The 22,876-nt window shown below is 43.8% G+C and overlaps 1 protein-coding gene across 6 annotated transcripts in view; it reads left to right on the top strand.

Annotated features, from left to right (window-relative positions):
- The window catches only part of ARHGEF7 (Rho guanine nucleotide exchange factor 7), a 184,083-nt gene that overhangs the window by 27,796 nt on the left and 133,411 nt on the right, over positions 1-22,876 (top strand). The window lies entirely within an intron of this gene.

Here is a 22,876-nt window from a genome sequence, read left to right as displayed (position 1 = left end):
CTTGTGATTCTGGACAGAATTGTAGCATGGAAGGGGCCTCCAGGGTCATCTGATTCAATTTCTTGCACAAATATAGGTTTTGCTATTCCTGCACTTTAATCTTCACTGGAGTCTTTCAGCAAGATTCTGCAACTTCCCTGGCAGCTTGTTCTCAGGTCTTAGTGTTTTTACAGTTAAGGTTTTCCTGTGACTTGCTCTAAATGTCTTTTGCTGTAGTTTTTAAACCCAGTGACATCTGTTCTGCCTCTTTGTGGCAAGGGAGAGTAGTCTTTCTTCATTTTCTTTATGATGGCCTTTCATGTGCGTTCTGAGACTGTGCTGGGTTTTTTTTGTTTGTTTTTTTTTTATATAGTTCCAGGAGCCATTCTCTCAGCTCCTCCCTCGTCACAGTGACAAGTGTTACTTAAAAGGCCACGTTGTGTCAGAAATGAAAAGCATGAGTGGAGAAATATATGCCAATTTAAGGAACAGGGCAGCTTATTTAGGGAACAGTTTCATTCAAGTTCATTGATTCGATTATGAAGGTGGATTCTTCACTGGCTGAAGTATAGGGAAAGCTGATATATTCTAAGAGCTGTATGTAGATCCAGTCCTAATTTGTTCATGATGCACCAGTAAAGACTTTTTGTCAAGGAAGGAAACCTTCAGCCAAGCTGTGAACATCTTTTGCATTTGTCCAGCAGCAGAAAAGAAAAGCTGGCTATGTAGCAAAAGGGCAGATCTTGCAGTCTGATGTTGTCAGGTAAAAGAGTTGGGAACGATTTCTATACCTCTGCAGATGTTTGCATCCAGGATCCAGCACAAATATCAAAGTCTTATTCCAAATGAAGCCATTGATGTGCTTTTTCTGTGGCCAAAAACAAGCCATTCTTTTTGTTCAAAATATTTTCCAGTGTCAAAAAAAGTGAACTGGGTACCTTGCATTGTTCAAATAAGTCCTGGCTCATGGGTAATTCATGCAGCAATTGCCATTCGGTTATGCCTCCTGTAGGAGGACTCCACTCTGCACAGAATTTTGGTCCTCAGATCTCAGAAAAATGAAATATAGTTGCATGATATTAGCACAGGGTGGGCAAAGTCCAGCCCGTGGGCTGGCAATCAGACTCCATTTCCCAGCAGCCCCTGCTCGTATGGCTGGGGTCCATCTCCATGGTGACCCCAGCTGCATGTGTGCTGTGATGGTGCAGTGCTGGGGGTGCCATGGAGACCAGCCCCAGCTGTGCTGGCAGGGAGCAGGGCTGGGCAGGGGGCTGTTCTGGAGCCTCTGGGATCTTATAGCGGGGGCAGCTTGGTCCAAGGCCAGGGCAGAGCTGTGATCTGCAGCCTGCATGCTCCAGACAGGGGAAACAACTGTCTTTTTTTCTCAAACTAAAAATCTTTACATAGAGCTACCATGTACAGCTTGCACTGACTGTACATTTCTGGAATAGTTAGAGCTGACGGAAGCTCCCTATATTTTGGAGATGTGAAAAAAAGGAATATATCACATCTGGGAATCACTGTATTCCAAAATTTAGAGTTATTTGTATAACATAAAACATAGATTCGCAGCTCTACCCTAGCTCCTTGCAAAGGTGGCAGCTTGGTCCCAAATCGGGGCAGAGCCGCAATCTGCTGTCATTCACACCCTTGCCTGGAACATGCAGATCGTGACTCGGCCCTGGACCAAAGCTGTCCCCACTGCAGGATCCCAGTTGCTGCAGAGCAGCCCCTTGCCCTATTGCACTCCCTGCTAGTGGCTGGTGCTGGTCTTCAAGGTGCCCTCTGCCTTGTGCTATCACAGTGCAGGTGCGGCTGGGGTCACCACAGAGACCGGCCCCAGCTATGTGGACAGGCGTTGCTGGGAAATGGAGTCTGGCCACTGTCCGGATCTGCCATTTTGTCCACCCCTGCATTAGAGAGAATCCATTGCAAGTAGAATATTCAGATGCAGTTGTAACACTGGCTTTTGTGGAATATTGTCAAGGCTGAAACATTTTGAAAGGCTTGGCTTGCAAGGTATAGTCCTAAGTATCATTAGGTTGGAAGGATTCAATCAATGCAAAGGCAAAACACATAAGTTTTTTGAGTTCTTGAAGTAAAAATCTTGATGGTTGTACACCGTGGACCGTTATCCATTTTCTAGCTTGCTAGATGTAGCAAATTGCGATTCTCTCATCATCCAGACAAAGTATTTTAGTTGCCTTGCTGCTTTCTTCTTCAGTGCCCTCTTGAGGCATCAGCGGTGTGCTAAATGTCACGAGTAAGCATCTTTTTGATACCTCATCATGACCGTTCTTAGAACTTTCATCTTTAACAGATGTCTAGGTTAGAATCTCTGACAAGGAGCTTGATTTGAAGATGAATGTCTTTTTTGAAGACTAATAGCATTGTACCTCTTTTGAGGGTAAACTGATACTAACAGTTTACATGCTTTTAATTCCAAAAACAAATCCAATTGCAAGAAATTTTATCTTTGTCCAAGAATGAAAAACTTTAAATCTCTTCTTCGATCTCCCAGAACCAACACTGAATGCAGCACCCAGTTGAGTTGTTTTTTCTTTCTTGCTCTGCAACATCTATCATAAATAATAATGAAAAAATAGTATCTTTTTTTGGCTCCAAGAACAATGTGCTACATTGGTGCACTTCAGATATAGAGCCTCCTGATGTGAAAGATCATGTGAGAGAGAGGTGTAAATTGATTGCATGATCATGTTATCAGACTTTTCACTAAGATTCACGTTCTAAAGAGTCAAGTTTCATCAGTCTCTCGATCTGTATATTTTGTTCACCTACTCATTGATTATGTATGCAGAAACACCTCTATCACGAGTTCCAAAACATATTATGGGTAATTATCTTTTATTAGACCAACAAGATTTTTGCAAAAAAAAAAAAAAAATTCTTCCTGCCAAAAGAAAGTCTTTAAATACTTTTTTTTTTTTTTGCAAAAATCTAGTTGCTTTAATAAAATATATCATCTCTACCATGAGTTAGGATTCTTTTTGCATCTAGAACAGTAGGGTTACAACCTGGATACCTGACAATGTTTCCTCATTCATGCTTTGTTTTCCTTGTTCTTGTATACACTACCATTGGACATTGTATGGTTGTCTTTGCCTGGTAGGTTTAGTTCTTGGCCTGTTACTTTCTGCTAAAATTTGCAACTCTGTGTATATAGGATGTAAATCTTATCCTTTTTCATGTAGATTCATAGTCAGATCAGTAGGATTTTGTATAAGACTTAATTGTGTGCTCATGGATCTGTTTGGGTCCTAATACTGTATCTTTTGTACAGTTTAACTATGAATTGCATTGAAGCCAGGATTAATGATGTAGTACTAATTGTGGTTGTGGATTAAAGTGCAGCTTGAGAGAACTTGGATTCAGGAAAAACTTAAGTAATTTTTTCTGAGTGGTGTGTATGCAGGTGATTGAATTCCTACAGAAAAACTAGCTTGCACCTTAAATAAGATCAAGGCTATATAGAAGGAAAATATGTATTGTGCAGGCTGCTTTATTTGCTTATTTATGATGAATTCACCTGGATCTTAGGACATTTTTCTTGGGATTTGGGAGTAAAACAGCTACTGAAAGCTACTATGAAAATGACATATCTGGTAGTCCAGTTTTTCATCCCTTGGGAGATATAAGAGTGAACAGAGCACAGTAATTCTATTTTTATTTTATTCTACTTTAATCTTCTGCCTTCATTGACCTGATATCGGATCGGCACTGATATAAAGAAAATTGATCGTATTGGAAATCGGCCTGATGTAGCTGATTTTAATTTGGCTGATAAATGTCTGTGCGTGTGCTCAGTGAGGTGGACCAGGAAGAGCCCCGCACACGCCCCCCGCCTCCTCATGCCCTCCTGGATGAGCAGTTTGAGCCGCTGGACCAGGAGCTCCTGGACGAGCGGTGTGCAGCAGTGGGAGCCACCTGCGCCGGCTGGGCAGTCCTTGCCCCAGCCCCACTCCTCTCTTCGCAGGGGCTTTGATCTACACCTCCTCGCTCCCCTTCCCTCTCCCCTCCTCAACTAGTATTGGCCGATTATGTCTCCTTAAATATCGGCTGTCAGCATCGACCCCCAAAATCTCTATTGGTGCACCCCTACTTCTGCCTGCAGGTAACTTTCAGAGTGGTTTTGTGTGGGCACCTTTTTGTGGGGCACAAGTAAATTTGTTAACTAGGATGTGTGAATGTGTTGATGATGTATATAGTCAGAAGTGAATAATCTTTTAAAATATATTAGGAAACATTGTTAAATTTTAATAGTATATGTCATGTGCAGTTGAGCACCTAGATAGCCAAAACTAAGCTTTAATTTTGGAAGCAGACTGTAGTGTTTTGCCTTAGTAAATTTCCTGCTTGTGCCGAGATGTTCCATCTGACACTGGCTGGTTCTGTCGGTAGCTCTTTGTGCTGGAACAACAGGTCCTGCCTTTAGGAGAAAGCAGGTACAAGTTTTGTTCAATATTAATACCTTCCTAAGAGTTCTTTAAAATTAATATTAGTATTTTATATTTTAGGGGGTATGTTGAAAGATTCTAAGACATTAGAAGGAATATCAATGAAAACTTTAGAACTCATTATATGACTATAGACAGCTGATTTTCAGTAACACCAAGCCATTGTCTTATCTAGCTTGTTAGATAATTTGAGAGTAGATTGGAGGTAAACTAAGATTTCCAGGGTTATGTCATAGTGATTTGGTAGTTGAAACTCTCTCTTCCAAGTGGGGCATTGTGCTGCTCTGAGTGCCTCATGGTTTACTCACACTTAAGATCCTGAGTACTTGCCACTTTAAAAAAAAAAAAAAAAAAAAAAATGCAGAAAAGCTCTTATTTCCTCACCTTCCCTTCCCCTCCAAATGTGGATGTTTGTGCTGGCTCATTGGTTATATATTGGTTCCTTAAACTTTGTCAGCTTTGGTCAAAACTTTTTCTTTTTCTAAATCTAATCACCTGCATGGTGTTGGTGTACACTTTTAAAGAGCTGTGTTTCATTTTAGGGGTGTTCGCATTTCCGTGGTGGAACAAGTGAACAAATTATTTAGAATCAGTTGTTAGCAAAATGATTTTTAGATTCATCTGATGAAAAGCACCAAAGATTGAGCCAAGTTGCCTGTTCCAGTGTTACTCCTGTCACCAATCCATGGTAAAGTCTGTACTAGTGGGACTTGGCAGATGGCAGAACAGCTTTCAGAAGAAAAAGAAGCTCTGTAATAAAACATGTTCCATATTTAGCTGAAGGGATTTCTGCTGGATAAACTTATTTCTTAATGATACAGTCATGGAATATCAGAAAACAGGATAGTATGTACCTTATAGACTAACTTTATCAGAGATGCATATGCTTATTTAAGCAGTGTTTTGCTTCATCAAATGCTGTGAGGGGACAAGATGAGCTTCTAAATAGAAAGTGGTGATTAGAATACAAAGGTAGGAAGGGGGAGGGAAAAAGAGGCGTTGCTAGGAGAGGCAGGAGGTGGGTAGGAAAGAGGAAAAAAACAGAGCAGCTAACCCACTGAGGGACCTAAGACTTATAAAGGCTAATCCAGGTAATGGCATATGAATCCATAGTCTTGTTTTAGACCAGTGATGTTCAATCTTTTGTCCCCATGGGCCGGATGAAGGGTACTTGGTTGGTTAATGGCTGGATTGGGCCCTACATTGCCACTATTCAGTCCTGTGTGTGTGGTATCCAGCTCGGAGGGGGACGTGATCCCACTTCTCCCCACATCTTAGTGCCATCTGTGAATTTGAACAGGGTGCTTCTTATACCCCCGTCCAAGTCGCTGATGAAGATGTTGAACACGTGTGCTGCTTGCCTTGTCCTGTGTATGGGGGACTGGATTCTGGGGTCTCTGCACCACCCCCATGTGCTGAGATCAGGCCCAGTGCTGGCCTTTGCACCTGACCTACTAGCTCAGAGCTGTGGCCCATTGGGCTCCCCATGGACCCTCTTTTGGTTAAAACATCACCAGAAAAATTCAGTGCGAGACAGATACCTTGTGTGGAAAATGTCATCCCAAATGTGGCAAAGTTCAAAGTGACTGACAACAATGATTTTACAATGAGAAATGTTTGGTGGAGCTATTGGCCTTAAATCCCATTACTACTTCCATACACACAGTTTTAAGCCCTCAATTTAGTTCCCTCTATCTGAAAGTAAAGTTATACCGCAAAATAAGATAAGCTGAAATTGGGCCTTTAAGATCATCTTAAACTCAAATGACTTCTGTTAACACCTTGTCAAACTACATATTATTCAAGTCTGAGCCAGAAGCATCTGTTCTGACTCCTGTGAATTCTCTTTAGGCTATCTTTTAGTTAAGTATGGTGTTTTGTAGCAGTATCTAGTCTCAAGTAACTTTCAATTTGCTTGAAGTGCATCTGTGCTTGAAAGTCTACTCCTGATGATGACTTTATGTATGCCCTTGGATTTGTGCATAATAAGGTGGGGACATCTGCCTGAGGCTTAAAATGCCACTGAAAATTTAAACAGGAAAAAAAAAGTAGTCAGTAGAACGCACAACTATTTCTTCCCTCCGATCCTCTTTCCAACCCTTTCTCCATGGCAGTTATTCAAGCCTTGTTGGCTACGAAGGACCAACTCACAGGATCATCATAAAATTGTAGTTTATTAGACGGATGCAAAAATCGGATCATAAACATTGGGACTGATGCACGCACACTCACGCACGTGCTAGCTACGAAGACTAAGCACCGGTGTCAAGATATACCTATCCCCAAGCATTGGAGTCCGCCGTCAATGGCCAGTTGAGGCTTCTTTCAGTGCGATATTGCTTCAGAAGGGGGTCGCTGGCTGGTCCTTCTGGCTGGTCAGGCAGGGCGCTGGTGAGGTCAAAGAGGACGCCATTGGGGGTCATTCTTTTCTGCCTCTTATCCCTCTCTGGCAGACTTTAGTGACTCCCCAATTTTTGGGCTTACCCAATCCAGGGGGCGTTGACCTTGTGGGACATCCCCCTTGGTGGTTACTGGATGGCAGCTGTTGGCCTCAGGGATCGCGTCCACAGGTACGTGCAGTCTTGGGAGTCCGTTGATGAAGTTTGATTAATTCATGGCAGTTGATTGGAGATGGCGGGATTATTCAGTCCCAAGAGTCGGTCTTCTGCATTGATTAGTTCAAACCGGGGCATCTGTACCTTTAACAGTGAAGTTTCAGGGAGTTCCTGGCTCTGTATTGATTCTTTCCTCCTCTTAGTCTGTGGTTTCCTAGGTGTTAATTGCCGTTCATTAACTTATTATCCTGTCTAGCTACTGTGTTACACAATCAGTCAAGATACATTCAGGGACCCGCTCCATACAGAGAAGCTCCCGTTTGATTCCCACCCTTGCTAACATTGTTACATAGTACAACTTACTTTTAAGCTTAAAGTTCATTTGTTACAAAGTTAAAAAGCATAGAATATAAAACATATAAAAGGGTGAATTGCCATGGCACATGCAACAAATAGACCAAATACAATGGGGGAGGTGGGGGGGACAATGACATACTGATGCAGAATACTATTTTATACCCATAAAAGCATCTACAAACGATATTTTATTACAAGTACACCTTATATTCTACAAAAATAATAATATAATAGAAGAAGAGGGAGGGAGGGAAGAAGGAAGGAAGAAAAGGTAGAAAAGAGAGAGCATCCCCAAAAATGAGCAAATACTGCAAAAGGGGCTTTTTGCCATATGGAGGGGCTTCTTCACATTGGAGGGGGGGACAGGCAAAAAAAGGTTTCTTGCTACAGCCTGACCTTCCTTTTAAGATCAAGAAGCTACAGTGTTGGATATATGGGGAGATTGTTTGAGCCTCAGATGCACTTTACCCCCCCAACTCCCTTAAATCAAGGAAGATTCAGCTTGAATGCCTTACTTGACTGCAGATGTGGCAATATGACATGTAGATGAAGTTAGTCTTGTTTAGAAAGGCCCCAGGTCATTCAGGGCTAGTTTTAAGTCCAACATCTTATTCTTTAGTAAGCACCCAGTGAAATCATGGAGTTCTGATGAGATGTGCTTTGTCACCAAGGAGCATTTGATAGGTGGGTTGATGCATTCTACACTAGTTGAAAGTTTTGGATTGAGTTAAAGGGTAGCTTTAACGAAGGGAATATAGTAGTAAGCCAGCGCTGAATTGGTAAAGATTGTAGCCTGGAGGTTTATATGTGACACAAACTGTCAGTCTCCTAGTCAGGTATAGATGGAAAAAAGCATTTCTGAACGCTGTTGCTTTGTGTTCATCTAAAAATAGCTGGGATTCCAACAACACATGGTCCAAATGGCACATGCATTGATCAGAGTTTGAGAAATATCTTATAAAATTTCATAACTATACTAATTTCATTTTGCCAGGGCGCTTCAAAACTAATCAACTTAGCAAGACCATATACATTTAAGATGGTGTACTGCACATGTATTACTTTGTCATAGATGTAGCTTCAGACTGTGCCAGTTCTCATGGCTGGTAATACTACATACCTTGCATTTGTGAAAAGCACATGTGCTTTGAAACATGCTATGCCAAACCAAGAGGCAGATAAGGTTCTTTGGGTAAACGCGATTATCTTTTACTAGCCAATTGCCCTTCAAGAATGGCAGGGATGAGGGGAGGGGGCTGGGATGGAGTGCCTCCACCTAATGCCCCATGCTGCTGCTGTTCTGCCTCTTACAGGGAGCGGGGTGGGGGAGCTGAGGCCAGCGCTGCTGCCCTTGGCTCCCCCACCCCCTGTCTGGTCCTCAGCGTGGCTTTGGAATCATGGTGGCGCTCCCCCTTGGAGCGCTCTGGCTGACGGAAACAGCCAGTCAGAGCATGAATAAAGTGTTACAGACAGACAGATGTCGGCTTTTATAATATTAGAATGATTATTCCAATTATTTAGTTGGTTTAATTTTTTTTGCAAGCTTTCAGGTACAAACGCACTTCTTTAGCCTGGATAATCATGTTGGTCTAATAAAAGATAATCAGCCTGAAGAAGGGTGTTTGTACCCGAAAGCTTGCAAAGAACAATTATTCCAACTATTCAGTTGGTTTAATAAACAGTAATCCCATTTACCCAACGAACCCTGTCAGTCTATATCCTTAGACTAACATGGCTACGACCAACACCCACTATGCCAAACAAGTAATTTTAGTCGGTTGTTTTTTTAAAAGCCCAAACTTCTTTTTAATTTGTAGATCATCCTCCCATTTACTTTACTGGCCAGATTTTTAATGTCTCTTGTGTTTTCAGTTGTCCATGTACAATGCAGGTAGGTGTGTGTATTGTGCCAGTCAGAGATAGTTGCATGCAAAACCACTTCATTGCATCTGTAAATAGCAGATTAAGTAGATTGTGTTATTTGAGCACATTCATTTTTACAGCTCATTGTCCTAGATACTTAAATTAGAGAAATTAGAAGAGACTTCTCTTCCCCCCCCCCCCCCTTTTTAAATTTCTATTTAAATCCTACATGTTATCCTATGCTGATTCCTTGGTTAGCTGTATTAGCTGTCCATAATGTTGTCTCCTTCTGTTGCTGTGCTTCCTGTTTCCTTTCTCAACTTGTCTTCTATCCATTTCTTTTTGATTACCTTGCATGTTGCTTCCCTCCACTCCATGGTGGTACTTTGCTGCTTTTTGCTGATTTTGGTCTTCCATCTGCAAGAAAACTGCTTTTACATCATATACTGAGTGGAGTAAGAGTACCATGTAGGGCAGAAATCAGCAACATTTTCCTACCCTGGGCTGGAGCTTTTGACTCGGCCCCTGGCTGCGGCCCACAATACCTACCCGCTGCCCCAAGCTGCCTGCGCTTGCTCTGACTGTAAATACCCGGTCCTTCTGCAGTGAGTGTAGGCATGAACATGAGAGAGCAGGAGGGTGGTGGGGGGGTGGTGGGGCTTGGTGCTGCTGTGTGCCACCTGATTCTCTCTGCCACCCCAGACACGATTGGACCTTCCCAGGCTGGATCTGGGCTGTGGACTCTAGGTTGCTGATGCTTGTGGTGTAAGAGAAAAAACATGCAGAGGGATTAGTGATGGTTAGAAAAGCAAGTGAGAGAGGCAGCTAATGTGGGAGAGGCAAAGCATAACTTGCTGTAAACCCAGCCCCAGACTAAGCTAGGCTGTTAACTTGCTTGTTACTGATGATAAAACAGTCTGCAGTACTGCTTCCTAGATAAACATTACAGATATCTACCATGGATAAAGTTACATGGGTATGAGTTGAGTTATTTTATACTGGTATTGTTGGCTTGATTGCTTGTTTATTTTTATTTATATAAATATATATGAAAGAACATAAGCTATAGTGGTGGAAGGCCTTGTTACACTGATTTAACTGTGCCTGCAGTTGTGGGGAGTGTTGTTGCTTCAGTCATAGTGTAGTTAGTCTAGTATAGTTAGAGCTGATGCAACTCTTCTATATGGAGACTAATCCATTTTTATTTGCTTATGTTATACAATATTAAAAACAGCATCCTAAACTTACTTGAACGATACCATTTTTCACACACTGGTCAGATGCCATGGCCAGGCAATGACAGAGCTGACATTGACTCTGAAGGAAAATTTTAAATTTCTGAGAGCTAAAGAAGGGAGTGAAATGAAGAGTAAACAAGATGGCAGGCCACTGACCATGTAAACTCTGATAATGACTGCCTAGTTGAGCAGCATACCTAAGTTAAGGGGAGATGTAATGTGCAAGACTTGGGAGCTGTTGATTCTCAGTACCACCAAAAACTATTTGAAAATGTTAATTTCAGTTTATGCTTACTTTGCTATTGCTTGTCAGACAAGGTAGGGTAGTTACACACCTTATAGTCTTAACTATTTATTGATCATACCTAGAACAAGGGAAGGATGGATATTTTGTTATTTCAGGTTGCAGGGAGGAGGAGTTGAAGGTAGAAATGTGTAAGGCATACCATGGAAAGCTAGCACTGTCACGCATGCAGTGTCTTTCTTAAAGGTGTCTTGTGACTTGTGAATAAATATTGCAGGCCTTCTGTAATTGGACTAGCTCAAGAAAAGTCTTGTATAATTATATTCTTTGTCAGATTACTGTGCTGTTCAGTACTAGTCTGGACTGAAGCTGCTGGCCCTGCAGCATCAGTGGGCACAGAAAATATTCACCACAGTGCAGTCCCATAATGCATCAGTGCTAACTTCAATGACAGTTTGGCACTTCAGGATACTTTGCTCATATAGTCACTTGCATCAGTCCATTAATTCCATCAGCTTAATGTATGATAAAGGAAAGCATCCCTCATCCATACTAAACTTTTAAGATACTTATCTCTTGACTTCTATTAACATTGTGCCCTTAAATCCTGGTCTAAACTTTTGAATCTGGGGTGAACATACTGGGCAGCTCCTTCTGCCACACTATACCTGAGCTTGGTGTTAATTGCTAATGCACTGTTAGGTTTCTTTCACTACTTAACACCCTCTTGAACGTTGCTGGGCTCCATGCTGGTATCTGACGTGTGCAAAGCACCTTGCTGGATGTGATGTTGAACCTTTCTGAGGCTTAATGGCAAGCTAATTTCCTTTTGGATCTATTCCTGCTGTATTTGTTAAAATGATGTCCTCTGCCCTTGCAGCTTATTAATGCATCAGGTATTTTTTTTTAACTTGCTATGTTTTCCATTGCCCCTTGCCTGCCTTCAGCATTATTTTAGCATATATTTCAGATTTAATCTGTCTCAGAGCAATCCTGTTTCCTATTTAATATGTAGCTCCAGTAACACATGGAGCTTGCTACACTGTGACCTCATCCTTTTAGCATGCAGCCAGATTCTGTTCTTAATCAAATCTCTGACTTCAAATGAAACTGCCTCGGAGTTCCATGGATATGACACATAGTAAGTATTTTTAGATGCACTATTGGGCTCCTTCTGCTTGTTGCATTGAAATTAGCTGAAATATTTCATCTTTATGGCTTCACATTGATTTGAATAATAAAAGGTAACATGTCCTATGTACTTTTATAAGAAAAAGAAAACACAAGATGAGTTCAAAAGAATAAAACCTTTTGCACACACTAACATCTTATGAACTGCTGATACTGCTCTTAGACATCTGGCACCTCTTTCTACAACAGTCACCTCACTATTTGCTTCTGAGGCCATTTTCAGGACTGCATTTAAGTACTCATCAAAACTGCGCTTGGGGCTCAGTGACATGTTGATTTTTTTTTTTTCCTAATTGAGGAGATCTGTTCATACATATACATGCTCCCAAACATGAATACCACCCATGATGTGAAGGATTTTATTGGTGGCTAGGATTTGCAAATTTTATGGATACCTAAAACGAAACTAACTGTTGAGAACTTATTCTTCACCATGGTATTAAACTAAAGATCAGTGAGTGATACTTGCATCTCTTCTGGGGCATCTTCTGCAGGGATAGCAAATGGAGTGCTGAAAAGTCTTAACACTCTTTCAAGGCTCAAAGTCAGAGAATCTGTCCTGGAATACATGCCTGAGAGATCAGCAGTCTTGACCAACTACTCCTATTTCTCTGAGACAGCTTCATTCTGAAGGTGCACAAAGTGTTCTAGAAATGGGTGACAACCTGTTCTGGCCTTGCCACCTTATTTGGTATATTGAGACTGAACCAAAAAAAGGCAAGGTTCTGCAACCATTCTTCATCTTACAGTTCAGCCCTAGATTTTTGTTTCTTACGTCACAGTTTGAAGAAGTTTAAGATAGCCCTGCAACTTAACCAGTGCACTTCATAATGCAGAAGTCCATGCTGAAAGTCACCATCCCCTAAAAACTGGTTGAACTGCCAAGGGTTGATTGGCCTGGCTCAGATGAGAGTTATTAGTTTTTAATTTTCTTCTCTCTTTTTGTTTAATCACAGTATTTATTGCATGCTTAGAGTTTTGGCACAGAGAGCTTCTTGATGCAGAATGCAATGAAAAACACAAAGCTTGTGGCCTGGATTGACAGTTTGCACTTTACTCTTTGAGTTTTGTAATTCCTTCCTGCCTTCCCACCATAGAATGAGCCCTGGTGGTTTTAACAGTCACTGTCCTTTTCAATTCCAAACCTAATTTGTCCAAAATGTGGTTGCACTATTGAAAACTTCCTCTCCTGTTGTCCTTTTTTGGCACTAACTCCACAAACTCCTCTGTCACTTCCATGTCTTGATGGACACCTTGACCAAGCACAACTAGCTGTGCAGTGTCAGTCGCATTTGTGTTTTTGTCGGTCACAATTGTGGGGGGAAAGAAAGCAAAGGCCTTTGCTTTGTTCTGAAGCTGACTTTGCAAATTATCAGATTCTCTTGGCTGCTGTGCTTTTTTGAGATTCCAATATTTGCAAAAGCTTGACACTTCTCTGGGGACACAATATCTGCAGCCTCCACCATGTATTTCTTTAAGAACAGTCCCTCAGCAAAGGATTTTGGAGAAATAGTTATTCTTTGAAAGGTCTTGTGCTGCCCACCCGAATGCAGCTCTGCGCTGATGCCTGCCACCAGACCTGTGCTGCTGTTCACTGTGGTTGCTGCTGGCCCCGCAGACTCAGCCTGAGAAGAGCCCTTAAGGTCCATTGTGGCCTGTTGCCTGGGAGGAGTTTAACAACTGATTTACATGATATCATTGTGTGAAGATAGCACAGTTACTGAAAAAGTAATACTCTAACTCAGCTTACCTTTGCACTTCCCAATAAGCTTTGTCATGCTTGATGTCTCTTAATGTTATTTTCTTTAGAAATAGCCGCTGTTTACTTACGAATCTAGGTCTGCTTAGGCACTAGCTTTCCATTCTCTTTTGTGAAGTATGACAGCTTCAATTTGTCTTGAAACACACAGCACTCCTTGTCCACTTTCTTTTCTCACACATACCTGGATTACAGTTAACAAAAATGAGATGTGATATTTACTACACTGGCTTATTATGACTAATAACGATGGCTAATAAAGTTACAAACATGGGTATAAGTCTTGTAAATGCTGACACCACTGTTGTGCTTTCAAGCTCTTCATTCCAGCTGTTGTTTACACAATGTCATCTTATACTGCACTTCTCACTCGTGATGACTGCTGCTTGTCAACAACAACAACCCACAGCACTTTGCCACTGTGTATCAGGCTTGGCTATTTCTTGAAATGTCTGTGACATTCCAGCACTCTTTCTTCTAGAAAAAATTGTTTACATTACCACCAGCTCTGACATTTTCCCTTTTTGGCTGTGCTACCAAGGGATGGAGAATGGACAGGGATACGAAAGAGCAGAGTGGGAGCACTAACACAGACAAGATGCATTTATTGGGAGGCACAAACAAAATAAGGGAGTTGACAAGAAAGATGAAGACAGAGCAGGTGCATACTGGCATTGGGGAGTGACATAAGTGGCCCTGATCTAGGTCAACCAGAGAACACAATTTGTCTGATATGATAGTGAAGGAGAGTCAGGCTACCATCAGCTCTTCTTTTATGTTAAGATCACAGAGGGTACCAAGAATTCCAAGAAGATATTTCAGGAAAGACTGTGGTACAAATGGTCCACCTTTTGTGGGCTTAGATATTTGCCACCTCAAATCACCTTATTTCAAAAGATAAATTTTCAGAGCAACTTCGCTTCTCCCTCAGGGTTTTTCAAGTTTTTGTGCTTCATTTTATTCTGTTGCTTTGGTGTCTAGGATATCCCGAATTCTCTGGTGGGAGTCCCATTAGTGTCAGTAGTATCTGTGAACCAAGGGCATTAGGTATACTCCATAACTCATGGGATTACTTCCAAGCTTTGTGGAACAAGGTAAGGATAGCATACTAATTTTAATTATGTGTTTTCTTTGTTGTTGGTGTAACGCTTGACGCTTCACAATAAATTGAATTGTTTAACTTGATATCATGAATAAATCTTGTTGTGTGAGGTCAGGTAATTCTTGATCAGACATTACTACACTATCCTTTATTGTATCCTGGTTAGCCCTCATAGTGACATTAGCTGTAATGTTTAGTCCATATTGACTTTTCCAAAATGGATTATGTTTTGAGGAATATTTGCTCTACATTTGTTTCTTTTTTGCCTAGAGGTCTTGTTTTCCTAGAAAGTGATTCAGTAGAATTGTCACCTTTTTTGATTAGCATTTTAATCTATTTCTGCATATTCAAAGATGGAAGGAATTTTGGTCACTTAACTATAGCTAAACGCTAGGGTAGGCACATGACTAAATCTATGTGCAACAGTTTAAAGATTTTGGGAATAGGGCTAATTACTATTTTCAAGTAGTTTCCAACTACAAAATAATTCATAGGAACAATTGTACTATCTATAGTATGTCTAATAATCTGTTCAGTAGCATTTCTGCAGCATTGGTCAAGAAAAATAATTCACATAAGGGAAATAATTTGACCTATATCACTATTTTTATATTGTCAGACTTGTGAAGAGGTGCAAGAGCATTGTTAGGTTGATATTAGAAACTTTTGTCATTGCAGATGCACTGATTGGGGGGGGAGGGGAGGTGTGCTCAGAAATGTCTGTTCAACATCTTTATCAGCAATCTGGATGTGGGTGTAGAATGCATGCTGTCCAAATTCACTGACAACACCAAGTTGTGGCGTGAGGTGGGCATGCTGGAGGGGAGGGACAGAATCCAGCTAGATCTAGACAAATTACAGAGGTGAGAGGATGAGAGAGGATGGAATTCAACGCAGAGACGTGCAAGGTGCTGCATCTAGGGAGAAGGAACCAGCAACACACCTATAGTCTGGGTATCACCCTTTTAGAGTTCATAGACATTAGGGCTGGAAGGGACCTCGGAAGATCATCGAGTCCAGCCCCCTGCCCAAAGGGCAGGAAGTCAGCTGGGGTCATAGGATCCCAGCAAGATAAGCATCCAGTTTGCTCTTGAAGGTGTTCAATGCAGGCGCTTGAACCACCTCCGGTGGCAGGCTGTTCCAGACCTTGGGGGCTCGGACAGTAAAGAAATTCTTCGTTATGTCCAGCCTGAAACGGTCTTGCAGTAGTTTATGACCATTTGACCTAGTCGTCATCCCTTGGGGCGCTCTGGTGAACAAACGTTCCCCCAGATACTGGTGGTCACCCCTGATAAACTTATAGGTGGCCATCAGATCACCCCTGAGCCTGCGCTTTTCCAGGCTAAGGAGCCCCAGGGCTCTCAGCCTGTCATTGTAGGGTCTGCTTCCCTGACCTCTGATCATGCACGTGGCTCTTCTCTGGACTCTCTCAAGCTTCTCCACATCCTTTTTGAATTGTGGAGCCCAAAACTGGACGCAGTACTCCAGCTGCAGCCTCACTAAGGCCGAGTACAAGGGGAGAACGATGTCCCGGGATTTGCTTGAGAAGCATCTATGGATGCAAGCCACCATTTTGGTCGCTTTACTAGCTGCAGCATCGCACTGCAGGCTCATGTTCATCTTGTGGTCAATGATGACCCCCAAGTCTTTCTTCCATAGGCTCGGCACTGCTATATTGGCTAGCACTATAAGGATGCTGCAGGTTTTTCTTCCCAAGGTGGAGAACCTTGCATTTATTGGCGTTGAACACCATCAGATTCTTGTCCGCCCACTTGCTGAGCCTGCCCAGGTCAGTCTGGATCACCCTCCTGTCTTCTGGTGTGGATGCTTTGGCCAGTCCGCTTCTGACTCCAGTGTCCACATCATTAATGAAGATGTTGAACAATATAGGTCCAAGGACAGAGCCTTGGGGGACCCCACTGGTCACAGGACACCATGATGAGTGACTTCCATCAATTGCTACCCTCTGGGTCTGACCACGGAGCCAGTTTTCCAGCCAGTGGATCGTGGAGGACCCAAGGTGACAATTGGCCAGTTTCTCCAAGAGGCGATCATGGGAAACCAGATCGAAGGCTTTTTTGAAGTCAAGATATATGACATCAATCTCATCTCCCTTGTCCAGGTGATAGGTCACCTGGTCGTAGAAGGAAATGAGATTGGTCAAGCAAGACCTACCCGCAACAAACCTGTGCTGGCTATCCCTTAAGATGTTGGCGTCGGCCAGTCCATTAAGGATGGCCTCTTTAATAAGCTTTTCTAAGATCTTCCCCGGGATAGAAGTCAGGCTAATGGGCCTATAGTTAGCCGGATCCACTTTCCTCCCTTTCTTGAAGATAGGCACCACATTGGCCTTCTTCCAGTCTTCGGGCAGTACACCAGAGCGCCAAGAGTTTTCAAAGATCCGTGCTAGAGGCTGGGCTATGATGCTCACCAGTTCCTTGAGTACCCTGGGGTGAAGATTGTCAGGGCTAGCTGACTTGAAGGTATCCAGCTTGTCAAGATGTTCCTTCACGAAGTCAGCATTAATGGAGGGCAGGGGATCATTTTTGTCAACATGGTGGCAGAAAGGGATCTTGGAGTCCTTGTTGACTCCAGGATGGACATGAGCTGCCAATGCAAGGAAGCGATCAGTAAGGCTAACCACACCTTGTTGTGCATCTGCAGATGCATCACAAGCAGGTCCAGGGAGGTGATCCTTCCCCTCTATGCAGCATTGGTCAGACAACAGTTGGAGTACTGTGTCCAGTTCTGGGCACCGCACTTCAAGAGGGAAGTGGCTAGCATTGAGAGGGTCCAGAGGAGGACCACTCGCATGGTCAGGGGGCAGCAGGGCAGGCCCTATGAAGAGAGGCTAAAGGGCCTGAACCTATTCAGCCTCCACAAGAGAAGGCTGAGTACTGCAGTACAACTTTGTCTGACTGAAAATTGAACTGTAATATTGCCTAGTCCTATACATTTTTTTTTTTTTTTTTTTTGTCATTGCCCAAAATAATGTTTTTGGCCTTAACAAACGTCCCAACTGTTTTCCAGCATCAGCGATTTTGTTTTAGACACCTCTAGCAGTCAAATGGTCGTCTTTCACTTGCCCTGAATCTTGACAAAATTCTGGTCAGTAATAACTGCCCCTTTCTTGAAGAATAGGATCATGTTAATTTCCTATTCAGCATCTCTCAGCTGTATTTTGGAATCAGTATACAGTTGTGAAATAGAGCAAGAGCATGCTTACCCCATTTCAGCATCATCTTGGAGTCTTCTCGTACACCAGTCTTGAGAGGACTAAAAAAGAAAGCAGCCAAAGCAGTCGGCAGCCAAGGAATTTAATACTTTAATATGTCCTTTTGCCAGACAGCGACTTGAACAGATTTTCTTGAGAGTGTTCCATATGCCTGTTTCTGGTTTTGGACTTTGACATATGATCCTAAGCTGTGCCAGAACATGTTGGACTGAAGACTTAGACCAGGGGTTGGCAAAGTTTTTGGGCAGAATTCCAACTCCCCACAACCTTGACTAGGAAGATGTTGGCGTGCCAGGGGTAGACAGTGAGGGAGTCGCAAGGGGTCCTATCCTTGTTGTGGCAGTGCAGCCCCTGCCCCTTCCCTGCACCCTGAGCTGCACTTACCAAGCAAAATACCTTTGCATGCCGTACTGGCACATGTTGCCTACCCCTGAGTTCAATTGACAAGCTGCTTTCTTTTTGTCAGGGTCTAAAGCAGGGGTGGGCAATTTATTTCAGCTGAAGGGCTACTTAATGAGTTTTGGCAAGCTGTCAAGGGCCCCAAGGGTAGCCTTGCCCCTTCACACATGCCCTGCCCCCTGGTCACCATCTTGGAACTGGAAGTCCTGCCCCTTGCCCCCAGAAATGCTCCTTTTGGGAAGGGAGTTTGCTATCTTGAAACTGGAAAAAAAAAAAAATTATAGATTAAAATTCAAACATGTACTGTAATCTATTTTAATTTTATTTAAAAAAATATTGTCCTGATTTATGTGTCTTTGCATCATGTACATAGGTGATTGAATAATACCTCAAAATGAAGTCTTACTCTTGTATATTGTGGGGGGAAGGTGTGGGCGGGTATGGCGCTTGTGGGGGACTGGGTATGTGTGTATCTGGGGTGTAGGGGAGGGTGTGGGTGGATGTTTGTAGGGGGCTGTGGGGGGTGGGTGTGTGCATAGGGTGTGGAGGTATATGGATGTGGGGGGGTGGAGGGTATTGGGGGTTTGTAGAGGGTGTATTTGTAGGGGTATTTGTGTGTGTGTGTGTGGGGGGGGGGGAAGGTTGGGTGCGTGTGGGGGGGGGCCACCCACAGCCCCCGCTGCCATTGGCAGCAGCAGGCAGAGCCCCCCAGCAGTGCATGGTCCCAGTGAGCCCCACAGGACTGTACATGGCTGGGCTGCCAGCTCCATCGCTTGGGGTGGAGCCCTGTGGGGTGAAGCCAGTGGTGCAGGTCGTGAGGCTCAGCCGGGGTGGCAGGGACAGGTGGACCCAGCCCAGCTCTATAGCATGGAGCTTCCTCCTGCCACCACTGCTACAACTTCCCCTGCCTGCCACCGCCCTTCTCCTACCTGCTGTCACTTCCCTAGCTGCAAGGCCAAGATGAGGGTGGGAGTGCAGCATAAGCTGCCTCGGTGGGAGTGAGCAGGGCTCAGCCCCATGCAAGCACAGCAGGGGCAGCCCAGGGCCTGGCCAGATGCAGTGAATTGGTAGGCCCCTGCCTGTCAGCTGTGTGAAATCACCTGGCAGGTCAGATCTGGCCTGTGGGCTGTATTTTGCCCACCCCTGGTCTAAGGCAAGGGTGGGCAAAAAGCCTATGGATTTTACTGCCAGGGGATTTTATCTGGCCTGAGGCAGGTCCCTCAGCTCTACTCGTTCTAGCTGCACTAAAGCTGTGGTAAGTGCAGCCTGTCTTGCTGGCCCCGGGTGCACTGTAGTGGTGTGGCAGACTCCAATTCCAGGAGCCCTGGTGGTGGCAGTTCTTTCCAGCTGCTGCTGCCAGTGTTGTCACTGCTGCCAGACCTGGCCCTGCAGCCCAGGCACCCCAGCGCATCTGCCCTGCAGCCACTGCTGGGGTTGCTGGGTGGAGCGGGCAGGGACGGTCTCTATGGAGACTGGCCTGGGACCCACATGAGTAGAGTGTGTTTGGCTGGGCAGTTGGGATGGGGCTGCAGGTGAGCAGGGACCAGCGTCTTGGTGTGGGACCTGGGTTGGGGCTAGGATCCCAGGGCGGTGACAATGCAAGTCTGGGGCCCAGGGCAGAACCACTATCCACTGCCTGCATGTTTGTGCTGGTTCTGCAGGCACGGGTGTGCTGGTGTTGGGCCCAGGCCCTAAGGCAGGACCACTTAAGGAATTTTGGAGAGCAGTTGTGAGAGAGTGGGAGAGGTTCTGACTCAGCCTGCAACAGCTCACCATAACTCCTGAAGTGGTCCTCCAGCCCAAAGAATTGCCCACCCCTGGTCTATGACTTAGACTTTGCAGATTCCCTCAACAGTGCATAGGCACAGTGGCAGTTATTAGAGGTGCACAGATACAATGGTCTGATATGGAATTTGACACTGATTGATAAAGAAAATTTTCTGTATCGGAAATTGGCTTGATGCGGCCATTAATTTGTCCAGTAAATGCCTGTGTGTGGACACGCAGCTGCAGTACAGCATGTAGGCAGTGAGGAGCAGAGCCAGCAGTGTGGAGAACTGTGTCCAGCTGGTAAATCTGGTGTGGTGAAAGGGTGTGGGGCAGATCAAGGTCCTTGCAGTTAGGGAGGGTGTGGGGTTGGGGTTGGGGCAGGGCCTGCCGGGGCTGGGGCAGGCACAGGACAGAAGCGTGGTTCGTTGGGGGGAGGGGCAGCTCCCGCAGATGTGTGCAGATAGTCCAGTGCTTGTTTGGTGGCTCCTGTTGTTGTTCTTGCTGCTTGTCCGGAACGGCACGAGGGCTGGGGAGCGTGGCGTGTGGCCCTGGATCTGCACACGGGGCAAGGCGGGCTATGTCTGGCCTCTTCCGTACCAGGCAGATCCAGGGGCATGCCCTCCCGGACGAGTGGCAGAAGCAGTGGTGGGAGCCGTCAGATGAGCACCAGATAAGCCGTGTGCAGTGGTGGGAGCCTCTCCCCTGCCCTCCCCCCCCGATGAGCTGTGCCTCCATCCTGCCCACTCCATGCTGCAGAGATCCGGGTGGCACATACCCCGCCCCCTGGATGAGCTGCTTGCGGCTCTGTCCTGCACCCTCCCTGCCCCAGCCTCAGCCCTATTCCCTCCCTCACTGCAGGGGCCTTAATCTCCTGTTCCCCTCCCCTACCACCAGACTTACCAGCTGCATATTAGAAATTGGATCAGTATTGGCCGATATGCCTCCTTAAAATTCGGTTTTGGTATTGACCTGTTCATTAGCAGTTATGAATTTATTTGGAAGGAGAGAGAGATGGTTTGAGCGGCAGGTCAGTAAACATAATTATTTTGGGAATACTTTATTTGTATTCTGGGAGATGTTATCAAGCAAATCCCAGTCTAATAGTGTAACTCAGTTGTAGCTGCAGAATAGTTGACAGGAAAGCCACTGCAACTTTAGAGTCCAGCTTACTCTTTCAGTAGGCAAAGAGTCCAGATTTTGTCACTTCCTAGGAAAAGTCAATGTTTATTGATAGCAGGACTAAATATTCCATGGATAAATCCAAGTATCTGTTTTCTTCTTCACAGACACATTTCAGTCTGTTGTATTTAGATGAGGGCACTTAGTCATGAGACCATGAGTGGACTTAAGCTAGTACTTGGAACTTCAGGCCTCATTTTGTAACCCAAGAGCTGTTTTCATGCTTTCTAAACTGCCACTACTTCATGGGGTCATAAAAACTTCTTGCTGGCTGCAGATACAAAGTTTAACTCTGTATAAAGTTTTACTGAAGTTAATAATGATTAACTTAAAAAAGCCCTCTGCTTCCTTTTTCATGCATTAGTCTGAACAATAACAAGTTTTTTTTTTGGGGGGGGGGGGGGGGTGGAGACTTTGACTAGTTTATTCGGATGTCAGATGTTGTCTTGGTAAAATTTATACCTTAGTTTTGGGAAGGGTACCCTCCTGCATTTTTAAAACCTTAACGTTTGGGGTTGTTGGAGAGCTGTGTAGAGCTATCCCAAATGTAACTAAGCTTGCTCTTTCAAAAGCATTTATTTAAATAGCAGGTGAGTATAGACTCAAAATTCATAAGCTCAGTCCTTGCAAAACTAGGCATTTCTCACTGTAGTCAGGCTTGCTTTGCTAAAACAGAAGTGGTAAGGTGCTGGTAGGAAGACTAGTAGCTGTAGCTTGATGTCAGTGTAGGAAGTGTTCGAACTGTGGCTTTTAAAAATTTTTTTGCATGCTAAGTTTCATCTGAATCCATTTTGAAACGCCAGGAACAGAGTCTATGAAATAGTTGATTTATAAATGGAAAATTTTAACAATTAGTCACTACATAATTATTCCTTGAGTTTCTGGCAGTAATTAATAAGATTCTAATAGCTTCCTTTTAATGCATTGTGACTTCTCTTTGTAAGGAGGATGTTCTTTTAGCACTTGGTCTTGCATTTATATTACTGCTGCATTTTTAGATTCTTCTTCAAACCAGTGTTTTTTCTTTCCATAATTGGGTCAGGAATTATGTTCTTTTATCCATTCTTCTAGAAATTTGAAAGTAGTCTTCTCTTGTACATTGCAAGTAAACAGACTTGTTTTCCTATTTTCACAGTTGATAATATATTGAAGGACACCTTAGTTTTACTCTGTCAATTACTTTAGGCCAGAATTAAGCAGAATAATGTATTTTTTTTGCATATAACATACACCCAAATGAGATGGATATACATCTTGTTTTTGAAAGGTAGAACCAAGGGGGGAAAAATCTTTCTGAAAATCCTAGTATGGTATTTTCCTAGAGAAAACAGGCAGCTGCAGTAGCAAGAGAGCAAAGCATTGTGGCTGTTCTTTTAACCCCTAGCTGCAGAATGCTGCTGACCAGCTGAAAATGCCTGACCCCTCTTGTCTTGAATTGAATGGGCTGGGAAGCCACACATGCCAAGCCAGTTGAGGGCCCAGTCTTTGCCAGCAGCACCAGTTGACTCAGCTGAGAGCCCACCTGGCTGA

This window comes from Alligator mississippiensis, chromosome 1 (genome assembly GCF_030867095.1).
Source record: "Alligator mississippiensis isolate rAllMis1 chromosome 1, rAllMis1, whole genome shotgun sequence".
Classification (NCBI taxonomy): Eukaryota; Metazoa; Chordata; order Crocodylia; family Alligatoridae; genus Alligator; species Alligator mississippiensis.
The sequence above is the reverse complement of the archived record's forward strand: the minus strand, read 5'-3'. Positions and strand labels throughout refer to the sequence as shown.